This window comes from Micropterus dolomieu, linkage group LG14 (genome assembly GCF_021292245.1).
Source record: "Micropterus dolomieu isolate WLL.071019.BEF.003 ecotype Adirondacks linkage group LG14, ASM2129224v1, whole genome shotgun sequence".
NCBI classification, from domain to species: Eukaryota; Metazoa; Chordata; class Actinopteri; order Centrarchiformes; family Centrarchidae; genus Micropterus; species Micropterus dolomieu.
Genome location: NC_060163.1, coordinates 26930583 through 26942351, shown reverse-complemented (window position 1 = coordinate 26942351; position 11769 = coordinate 26930583). Strand labels below are relative to the sequence as shown.

General features: G+C 45.0%; 1 long non-coding RNA gene across 1 annotated transcript; it reads left to right on the top strand.

Annotated features, from left to right (window-relative positions):
- The first annotated feature begins 3023 nt into the window (after window positions 1–3023).
- On the top strand, window positions 3024–11740 carry LOC123983340. Its single transcript, XR_006828170.1, has 3 exons — window positions 3024–3041; window positions 11307–11357; window positions 11591–11740. It is a non-coding gene; the product is annotated as an uncharacterized LOC123983340 (long non-coding RNA).
- The last annotated feature ends 29 nt before the right edge of the window (window positions 11741–11769 follow it).

Genomic DNA, 11769 nt, shown 5'->3' with positions numbered 1-11769 from the left:
TTTTTTTGTCAGAATAAGACACATGATTGACAAAGAAACTTGAAAGCCTTCCCTTCACAGTGTAGCTGAGTAGCCCGGTGGTTTAGGTCTTGCTCTTGCTCTGGATCCAGGGATTGATGGATCAAACCCCGCTCACAGCATGTTAATGAAAAGGGGCAAAACTTAACACATAGGTTTGCTGAACATATGTGCAGCACATCATTGAGTCTCTTAGCTGATGGAGCCGCACATTGCACCGACAGCAGTAGCCATCGCAAAAAATAACCGGCAGCTCTCGCAGGTGGGAGATCGACCATCTGGTGACCTGGTGCAGCCAGAACAGTCTGGAGCTCAACGCTCTGAAGACCATGGAGATGGTCATGGACTTCAGGAAGAGCCCAGCTCCACCCTCCCCATCATCCTGTGTGACTCCCCAGTCACCACTGTGGACTCCTTCCGCTTCCTGGGCACCATCATCTCCCAGGACCTCAAGTGGGAGCTGAACATCACCTCCCTCACCAAGAAGGCCCAGCTGAGGATGTACTTCCTGCGGCAGCTGAAGAAGTTCAGCCTGCCAAAGACAATGATGGTGCACTTCTACACCACCATCATTGAGTCCATCCTCACCTCCTCCATCACCATCTGGTTCGCTGCTGCCACTGCCAGGGACAAGCGCAGGCTGCAGCGCATCATTCACTCTGCAGAGAAGGTGATTGGCTGCAATCTTCCATCTCTTCTGGACCTGTACTCCTCGAGGACTCGGAGGCGAGCAGGAAAGATTGCAGCTGACTCCTTCCACCCCGGACACAAACTGTTTCAGACTCTCCCCTCTGGCAGGAGACCAAAACCTCTCGCCACAAAAACAGCCTCTACCCGTCTGCAGCTGGCCTCATTAACAAGGCCCGGGTCCCCCACTGACAATCCCCCCTTGCAAACGATACAAATGTCTCTGCACATGTAAATGCTTTTTCATCTCGTGTCGTGCACAGACCTGGCACGTCGCACATATTTGTTGTTAATTGTTGATCTTTGTTGTTATATATTTATATGTACACAATATTCTCTTCCGTTGCGTTACTTCTGCACGACACAGACAAAATAATGCACATGACTTTCCAATTTCCAGATACTTTGGGACAACCCCACTTTTTAAAGAGAGTGAGAGGACATGAGTTGATGGCTCACTAAATGGGAATGCTACTTCTTTTTAAAGCTGAGCCTTGATTTCATCATGACCTGCTGCAGTTATTAAGGTTCACTATAAAATCAAAGACTTCACTGGATGTTGGAGGGTCTAAAATACACACTGTGGGAGAGCAACCAGTAATCGAATCAAATGGACAATCATCTGTACAAACAATTTGTTCTGCAAGATTTCTACCAACCTTGGCAAAGAAGTCATTGAGTATACTAAGAATATAATCTGACAGGGCAGAGGATCCTACTGCTACAACACCTCACTCTGCAGACAGTAGACACTGATGATACGCTTTGATTCAGAGGACAGCACATCAAATATTGATGGAAAGGATGGATCCTGCTGCTCCTGTATCACAATAATAAACTAAATACACACTTAAGCAGTGTGTATTTAGTTTATTACAAAGCATGTGTTGGGGAAATCTGTCGGCACCATCAGCGCCACAGAGATGCACTTTACACAGGAAGAAGAAACAATGCATAACAGGAAGATGGGAGAGACAAACCAATCAAACATGCCAACAGCAGCATGGCTGAATGTTCACACTGTGATCTTATCAGTGTTTAAACTTCAGTCAAACTCATTTCTGCTGTAACACAAAACTATGTTTTTGTAGTATGTGATGATTGTGAAGTGAATAAAATGTTTAAAGCAGAAAGCAAACAGTTAACTATTCTTGTAATGGTTTTTCACAAAGCAAAAGCCACACTAGTGGCAGCTAATGGGGATCTGAAGAAACAAACATTGGATGAAATGACTCAGTGTGAAGTGAGTGAAGTGGGGGTTATATACTACTGTGCAGTTAATCTGGAATAATAATTACTACTATAATAATATTAAAAATAACATTTATTTTATCTGAAGTCCAATATTTCCCTCTGAGAAGTACTGCAACGAAGCATAACATGGAAACACTGAAGTACAAGTACAAAACTTTACTTATGTACATGTGGACATGTGAGTGTAGTTTTAACACAGTGAGTAAACTCTGCTTTAAAGGTGCAGCTGATCACCTGTTCATCATCACTCCATCACAGAGTCTCTGACCTCAGATCTGTTTTATCTGTGTTATTTATATTTATCATTATATGTTGAAATTTAAATCATAATAGGCTGTATATTAACTTATTGGGAGAAAACTGGTAGTTCTATGTGAAATCAGACCTTGAACACTCCCATATTGTCATGGTATGATCTGGTATGATCCTTGTTTCATAACGCTGCTGCGAAGATTCGATGGTGAGATTGACTGTCGAGTCAGGCTCCGCCCATCGAAGCACCAAATCTTCGACTATTCGGGGTCAGCCCAAACAAAAAGGTGCAGAACTTTGCTGAGACACTTTGTGTGTCCGGGCCTTTAGACAGAAGACAAACTCACTCAGACAAGCTGAACGGGAGGCTGCTGCTTCCAAACTGAGAGATCATAGATCTCATAGATAGATCATGGATCTCTCAGGGTTTGGGTTAAGGCTGGGGAATCGAGTGAAGCTCCACATTGTTCCAAATGTCACCTGATGTACTTTGTCTTTTCAGGTTTAATGTTTCTTACAAATTCTTATTTAGTGTTTTTATTTCATCCATAACCATCATGTACTACGGGGCCTTGGGCAGAATAACAAGCTCATTTTAATGTTACAGAACAAATCATATGTTTGAACAGGAACAGGACGTCCTGGAGGTCAGCTACATGCTTCGTTTGTGATTGTCTGCATGTGTTTTTATAAAAGGTGTGTCTGCTGTGACATCACAGCGCCTTCTGTAGATATAAGTAGTGAAGTTGTGAGAGTGTGACAGACTGAAGGAGAAGCAGCAGTTTGTTTCCTCTGAAGGTGAAGCCGCAACGTCTCAGTTCAACCTGCAGGTGAGTTCAGACAGGAAGCATCCAACCAGGAGACATTACACATGTCTGATAAATCAGCTGTGTGCAGTTTTATTCTCAGCTCCTCCAGGATCTCACAGAGGCTTTGGACAGTTTTTTAACCAAAATGGCTGAATTAGCAAAACATTGAGCTGAACTTCATAAACATTTGGTCATGTTGCAATAATTTACAATATTTAAATATTGCATTTCAACTAAAAATGCAACTGTTTTATGAACTTATATATAATCATGTGTGATATTAATGTCGTGTAAAAATTCAAGACTTGGGCCAGATAAGAAAGCTTGAACTTTTACCAACATTTTTATTGTCAACAAAAATAGACACCAATTAGAATACAAAAGTTCCACCGGAGTGTGTCAGAGATCGGTGCAAAATAGAGCCCCATTCTGTTACCAGAACAGAGACCCGAGTCGACATGAAAACCATGTAACGACTGACTTTCACCTCCTTTTGGCCTTATTTTGGCCTTATTTTGGCACTCATGTTTCTTGGGGAACAGACTGGGTACCAATTTGAGGGCACTCAGTCGTTAGTAGTTTCATTCTTGTTCTTCCCTTTGCTGGTTCACTTGGACTCATAGCTGGTGATTGTCAAAGTTGTCTCTGTGGTGGTGCAGGTCACGCTTGATCTTGCCTGCTGCTGCGTGTGCGTCATGAGGCCTCACAGTGGCGAGTGGCCTCCTCTGGTCTTTGACTGGCTGTGAAGGATTATTAAACTTGCTTGCAATTGTACTTGTTACTATTACCAATAAGTGAGCTTTATCCTACTGTTTGGAAACTTAACTGTTGTCTCTATCTGTGAGGAAAATATCTATCTTTTTCAACATGAGTTTGCTTCCTAGATATTATATTTGCTTGCAATTTAACCCTTCTAACCTCCTGTATATCTGTGTATTGAATTACATTGCTACGTACAAATAGTAAATCTTGAAATAACACTCCATTATTCATTAGGGCACTACAATTCTTCCATACTTCAAACTAGTTTACTAATACTACCTACAAAAACAGAAAGAAAACATAAATTAACTCAGGTGTTCAACAAAAACAGAAAGAAAACATAAATTAACTCAGGTGTTCAGCATCACACATGTGTCTCAGGTTATCATTACAGTTGCTTGGTTGTTCCTGTGGAATACATGACAAAGCTCGATCATGATTTAAGACTCACAATCATCAAATTTAAGCATGCAGTAGCAATGTGCTGCTGAAATTGCTTTATAAAGGCTTCAATGAGGCTTCTCCTTTCAACCTCTTTAAAATCAAGCCTGAAAGGTTGCCTGTCATTGTATTTGCTACGCCGAGGAGGTCTGCGCTGGCTGTTCCTCTGCACAAACCCAGAGCAGACAGTGATCTCTAACAGTTATAATATAAAAATAATCCCAGTAGATTCCCTTTTCCTAAAACGCTGTTTAAAAACACAAGGAATGCTTGATGTTCTGATCCCTTTTTGCTGTAATTCAGTTAATAGGTGGCTGCTGGAGGAGAGTAGGACACCAGTTAGTTATTAACTCAGTATATTTGTGTTAATGAATCAATTATTAATGACATATCTTGCTATTTTAAATCTCCTGAGCTAACCTTATTCTTTGTCTGTCTTTTTTTGGATTTAACATCAGTCCCTATTTTCTTTTTTCTTCCCCTATCTTTTTATTTTTTCTTCTCCTTCAAATTATCAACACTCCTACTCCCAAACTCTTTTGAGGTCAGTCTTCAAACAGTTCTTTTTCAGCAAATGTTACAGTTTTCTGACAGTCTGACCATTGGTAATGTTGATCATGGTGAGACAGAAAGCGCTTCATTGGTGATGTTTATGTCAGCACTTGGTCTCGTGTGAGAGCATTTTGGCTGACGTTCATTTTCACTGCGAGGCCTTCTTGACCTTTTAAACTTTGCTGTTCCCCTTCGAGAGAACTCAAAGTGCGTCGGTGACGACACTATGGGAACGCCTCTGGGCGTGGCAGGGCTGAACTATGAATGAAACTACTCCAATCCTATTGGTGTTACTAGAACGGTAGTGTGTGACGGCGTAACCGGAGGCGGTATATGAGCACGCTGGCACATAGGACACATTAGCTTCTTTCTATTCAGCAGGCACTCTGGCTATGTTTGGAAGCTCGATTATCCTACCTGAAGTCGAGACAAATCAGATCATGTTTAAGCGATTCCGACAGTGTGTCTTTCCATGTGAGCGTTTCATCACGGAAGGTGATACCCATGGGATGTGTGTCTCATGCCTGGGGATGTTGCACGCTCAGGCAGCTCTCGAGGGGGCTACCTGCGACCATTGCGAGGCCCTGCCCCTGAGGTTGGTGAGGTCTCGAGGCCTGACATCTCGAGGCGGCTCTCGGATGATGTCCGATTTGGTGGTCAAGGCCTACATGGCAGCGGGTCGAGCTGGTGCCAGCCTGCACACGATGGCTGTCTTGCAGGCATACCAGGCCGATCTACTTCGGGACTGTGTCCGATTTTGGATCTGCGGTCCCTGAACCAATCTCTGAGGAGATTCAGGTTCAGGATGCTTACCATTCCCGCCATCATCAGTCACATCCAATCCGAGGATTGGTTTGTCACGATAGATCTGCAAGACGCTTTTTTCCACATCTCCATCCGTCCCTCTCACAGGAAGTTCCTGATGTTCGCCTTCGGGGGCTTACCAGTATCGGTTTCTTCCGTTCGGCCTAGCACTATCTCCCCGCACGTTCACCAAATGCATGGATGCAGCTCTGGGCTCTATGCAGAGGGTGTTGGGTCTCCTGGCAGCAGCGTCCACAATAATACCATCCAGACTACTGCACATGAGAGTTTCTGCCCACCCTCCGCGGTCACTACATCCTTGTCAGAACCTACAATACGGCAGTGGTGGCCTATTTGAATCACCAGGGGGGTCTGCTCTCGCGCCCATTATGAAAACTGGCACATCAGATCCTCCTGTGGTCCCAGCAGAGACTGCTGTCCCTCAGAGCGATGTACATCCCTGGGACCCAGAATCAAGGAGCAAACCTGCTCCTCAGACAGGGACTGAGGCCTGGAAACGGAGACTCCACCCCGAGGTGGTAGAGTTATTATGCGAAGAGTTCGGGCCCCATAGACGTGGACTTGTTTGCGTCCCGAGAGACGGCGCACTGTCCCCTGTGGTTCTCCCTCTCGCCCCCAGCCCTGCTAGGGCTGGATGACATGGTGCAGATGTGGCCGAGGCTGCGTCTGTATGTGTTTCCCCCAGTCGCTCTGCTCCCGGGGGTTCTGGAGCGGGTCCGCCAGGACGGCGTAAGTCTACTACTAGTAGCCCCGTTTTGGCCGGCACGACTGTGGATCTCGGATTTAATATCGCTCCTCGAGTGTCCGCCCTGGCAGGTCCCTCTGAGGAGAGACCTGCTGTCCCAGGCGGAGGGCCGGATCTTTCACCCGCACCCCGCCCTGTGGCAGCAATGGGTCTGGCCCCTGAGGGGGCGCAGTTCCTAGAAGCGAGCCTGACGACAGGAGCAGTCGAGACACTGCTCAGCTCCAGAGGCCCGTCCACGAGAAGGATGTACGGCCTAAAGTGGAATGTGTTCACCACCTGGTGCAGAGAACGGGCGGTGGACCCAGTTACCTGCTCGGTAATTGTGATACTGGAGTTCCTCCAGCACCGTTTCTCCGCTCGCCTCTCCACGTCCACGCTCAAAGTGTATGTGGCTGCCATTGCAGCATTCCACGCCCCTCTGAGTGATGGGCCCTTGGGGAGGCTTCCTCTGGTTGTGCGCTTCCTCCATGGAGCCAAGAGGATGAGACCCGTGACTCGTTCCAGGGTTCCCACCTGGGACGTGGCAGTGGTTCTCGAAGGGCTGGCTGAGGCCCCCCTCGAACCCCTGGAGTTGGCTGAGGCCAAGCACATGACCCTTAAGATGACCTTTCTCCTCGCTATCACCTCTCTGAGGAGGGTGGGGGATCTCCAGGCACTTTCGGTTTCTCCCCGATGCCTGGAGTTTCCCCCGGGGAGGGTCAGGGGCATCCTGCACCCTTGTCCAGGTTATGTCCCTAAGGTTCCGGCCAGACTGGCAGGGTCCACGGTGCTGCAGGCGTTTCATCCCCCACCTCATGTGATGGCGGAGGACGGGAGACTTCATCTGCTCTGTCAGGGCTGAGTATTTACACTCTGAGGTCTTCCCGGTGGATGAAAGCAGACCAGTTGCTGGTGTGTTTCGGGTCCCCCATGGCTGGGCTCCCCGCTTCTAAACACACCATCAGCAACTGGATCGTTCAGACTATTTCCCTGGCCTATCAGGTGCGCGGTTTACCTTCACCTACGGCCGTAAGGACGCACTCTACTCGAGGCATGGCAGCTTCTAGGGCCCTCCTCGCAGGGGCGTCACTCCAGGATTTGTGTGACGCGGCTGGTTTTACAGTCTGGACCTTCCTTCTGCACCCGGCACCCGTGCGCTCTCCTCCTAGTCGTGCCGGCAGGTTCTGCACGCTGGGGGTAGGTGGGGTTTCGGCGCGGCCTAAGTGGGTATCTCGTTCCCATAGTGTCGTCACCGACGCAGTTCAAGTTCCCTCGAAGGGGAATGTCTCGGTTACGTATGTAACCCTTGTTCCCCGAGAAGGGGAACGAGACACTGCGTCGGTCCACCACACCTCACCCCGCCTGGAGTGCCTTGCTTCATAGAAAGTGCTAATGTGTCCTATGTGCCGGCGTGCTTATATACTCCCTCCGGTTACGCCGTCACACACTACCGTTCTAGTAACACCAATAGGATTGGAGTAGTTTCATTCATAGTTCAGCCCTGCCATGCCAGAGGCGTTCCCATAGTGTCGTCACCGACGCAGTGTCTCGTTCCCCTTCTCGGGGAACAAGGGTTACATACGTAACCCGAGACATTAGGTTCGGAGTCTTTAAGGTGGTGTTGTCCTCTTTATTATTCAACTGTAGATGGTAGGGGTGGTCTGACTGGCCGTGTCCTCAGCATTGGGAAGACGCTGACGTCAGTGGAGGTGGGCTTGGGCCTGTGATGCATCAGGTTGACACGCCTCTCTGTGGAACGCCTCCTGCATCACTGCTCGTTTGTGGCCCTCCCTCTCTTCCTCACAGTCAGATTCTGCTCTGTCCATTTTGAAGTTGCTCTCTCCCCTTCTTCTTCCAGCATGAAACTTCAGAGCTACCATCTTGTCCATTGTAGCTGTGTCTCGCTGTTGTCATGTCTCGTGGTTTGTTGTGCTCTGCAGGTGCCTTGGTCTGTAGGCAGATCTTTTGTCTTTCTGCGATCAACTTTAACTTTTCACTTGTTTTTTTGGTAGTTGTTGTTTTTTTCCTATTCAAATCTAGCTCTCGTCGCCTCACTATCTATTATAGCCTCTCTTTTTCCATCTCTCCTTTCTATCTGAACTCAACCCTTTAAAGACCCTAATTCTTTTTTCTTCTTCTTCTGCCTGTACTGGGCCTTAAATGCACTTTCCTATATCTTCCTTCCACTTGCTGTATACGTTTCTTCATCAGGGGGTATATCTATTTAGACCTTATCTAACAGAATGGGGTGTTTCATTATTCCGTCTCTGTGACTACTTTTCCTTCACTAAAGGCTATATCGTACGTCAGTACTATCTACCTGTTGGTCAAACTGTTTCTCCCTATTTTCCCTTTATGCTGAGCTTTCTCTATCTCTTATCTGACGTCTGTTATTTTATCTTTAACTACTTAGTTGTGCTGTTACCACATATGTTGCTGCCACAGCTCCCTCCTTTGACCACCTTTGCAGTTAATTTCTCTTTAACCTTTAATTTCATCTGCTGTGTGCCTCCCAGGACAGCCATCGCACACTCACTGCGAGCAAACACTTAATCTCTGGAAACTTTAGAATTTGGTCGGCCTTCATGCCTCGAAAAAGAAAAAGACAGTTAATTATCAAGCCACACAACCAAGAAACTAGAATGAAACAATTCATTGACAGAAACTCAGGCAGCTCCCCTTGTTTTTATATCAAGGAGCTATTCAACTGAAAAATCATCAAAGCAGAGTTTACTCAAAATAACTAACTTCAGTGAAACTAACAACTATTAAAATATCAAATTCATTTTCCCACATCTAATACAAAATTGATGGCTCTCAATCCCTTCTCTAACTTAAATCCTTCATAGATAATACCTCACATTGCTGCCTATCAATCTGTACTTCTATGTTTCAATAAATTTGCAAACTTTATCAGATGTCATACGACGTCTTCAGAACTTTATTTTGCACATAGCTTTATCACAATTCAATCTGAGACTGGATCAAAGCCGTCTTTTACACTGTACAAGTCCACATTAACTATTTCATCAATATATATTCATATATCTATTACCTTATAACTCCTTCCACCAACTTCTTATACTTTTTTATATCGCCATATCAACTCTATTTATCTATTATCCTTAAGCTTTATATTAGTTTAACATTAGATCAGTTATTCAACTATCATTATTTTATACTTTTTATCTAATGGTCTTAAACATGAGGCTTCAAGACTCAAACTCTTAGTATTATTATTTTAGGCCTTGGTAATATTTATATGCACTTTTTGTTAACACACAGCTATCAACAATATTTTCAGCAATATTTACATGCACGTACGTCTCTGACTCCTGCCGGTCCCTAACTCGGAACCAATTTACATGACCTAGGTTTTTAATGGACTAAACTGATACAGTTCCTCGACACAGAACCTTTGCACACACTTTGACACAGACATATTCCGCACCATGGTTCACACACACATGCAAATTTTGCTGCTTTTTTGCCTGCATTTAGATTTGCACCCGTCTCTGACACCCTAGTGGTTCTCGATCTGTATGTGCTTTGTCTTTTTTAGTAAATTTAGTTCATTTTTAGTGAATTCAGTTACATTATTAACAATTTTCTTTAATTTTTTGTACTTTAACTAGGTTCAAGAGTGAGGAAGCTTTCAGAGACTTTACCTGGGTGGAGAATCCTGTACTCAGACACGTATGTGTCTCTGAGTTACAGGTTGTCCGTCCTTGGTCAAGGTCATCCTGCCCCTGTTCAACTCTCCTGGCTGGCTCGCCAAGCAATGTCGTGTAAAAATTCAAGACTTGGGCCAGATAAGAAATCTTGAACTTTTACCAACATTTTTATTATCAACAAAAACAGACACCAATTAGAATACAATTAGAGTGTGTCAGAGATCGGTGCAAAATAGAGCCCCATTCTGTTACCAGAACAGAGACCTGAGTCGACATGAAAACCATGTAACGACTGACTTTCACCTCCTTTTGGACCTCCTTTTATAGCTCTGTTTCTCGGCTTCACATCATCTCTTGGCTCTCTTTCCTACTGCACCTGGGTCTGGGAAATTCCCTGACTGCCTGCTCCTCCTCTCTGTGTCTTTTGCATGCACTCCGCTTGATCAAGCCATTTCTTCCATAACCTGACTTTTATGGAATAAACTGGTTTTGTTTGTGCTCCGTGCTAGAAACAGGACATTCTTACTGTGATGGACTATATTGATGTATGTTTTGTAATACAATTTTCACAAAATCTGCTTCCATATTTTCCTTTGTAAGTGTTTTTGATGCTATCTTACTGTGCTCCCTCCCTTTTCTCCCAAAGCACACGAGCTTGCTCACACACACACACACATGTGCTACTGCTGAGCCTGGGCAGGAAGGAGCACATACACTCAGAGCTGTAGAGTTTTCACACTGTGATCCTAACTTTACACTATAAAATAACACTTTAAATGATGACAGTGTAGACCACCATTGCTCTAGTAATTAATGATAACAATTTAGGCTAAAATGCTCCAAAATAATTGACAACAATACTCCCAATACTGATGAGTTTTGGTTGAGTATGTGTTGATTCCTGAGTGACTGCAGAGCGTCTGTAGAGCTGCAGACTGTGATTGTATGAAGTGATGGTGGTGAAGTCTGTCAACATGTCTGTAGTTTGTGATGCTGCAGAATTGTGTTTGATTTTACTGAGAGGTGACTCTAATATTCTAAAAATCCTATATTACCATGAAATAACAATTCTAAATCACAGAAAGACTTTGAACCCTGATAAATTCTATTCAACAGTCGGTGTCATGATTTGTATCTAATGCAGTTTTGTGAGGGAAGTTATTACTGTCACTCCCAGCTTAGTGTATTGGGGAGTGACGGAGCTACAACCTAAACACCAAATTTAAATTCTACTTATTCTGCATTCACATAATAATCTGTTCCATGTGAGTTCAGTGACGAAACAAATATATTGTTGCTGTATTTCAGAGCATCAGACGGATCCACATCAGCAGTTTCAGCAGAAATCTGACAATGAAGGTGAGTTTGTGAACTGATATTTTACAGATCTCAAAGTCCTGTTAAACTGTGAAGAGGCTTGTGATATCGGTAGCTTAGATGGTTGCTACAGCAACAACCCAGGCAGATAATTATTCTTAGTTAGCTCCACCTTAGAGGTGTCTTTGCCCACACCGCCATGAAACTAGAGGCCAAACTGTTAAAACAGTGTGTAAGAGTCAAAGCTCAGAACGACAACATGTGCTCTGTTCCAGCTGGTATCAGTCGTCTTCCTCCTCCTGGCTCCTCTGTTGACCAGCTGCCAGCAGCTCGTCCAACCGGTGGACTGCAGTGAAATCTACAAACAAGACAAGAGCGTCCCCAGTGGAGTGTACACCATCTATCCCCTTGGAGAGAGGTCTGCTGTCCAGGTACACTTCACCTTCTCTGGGAC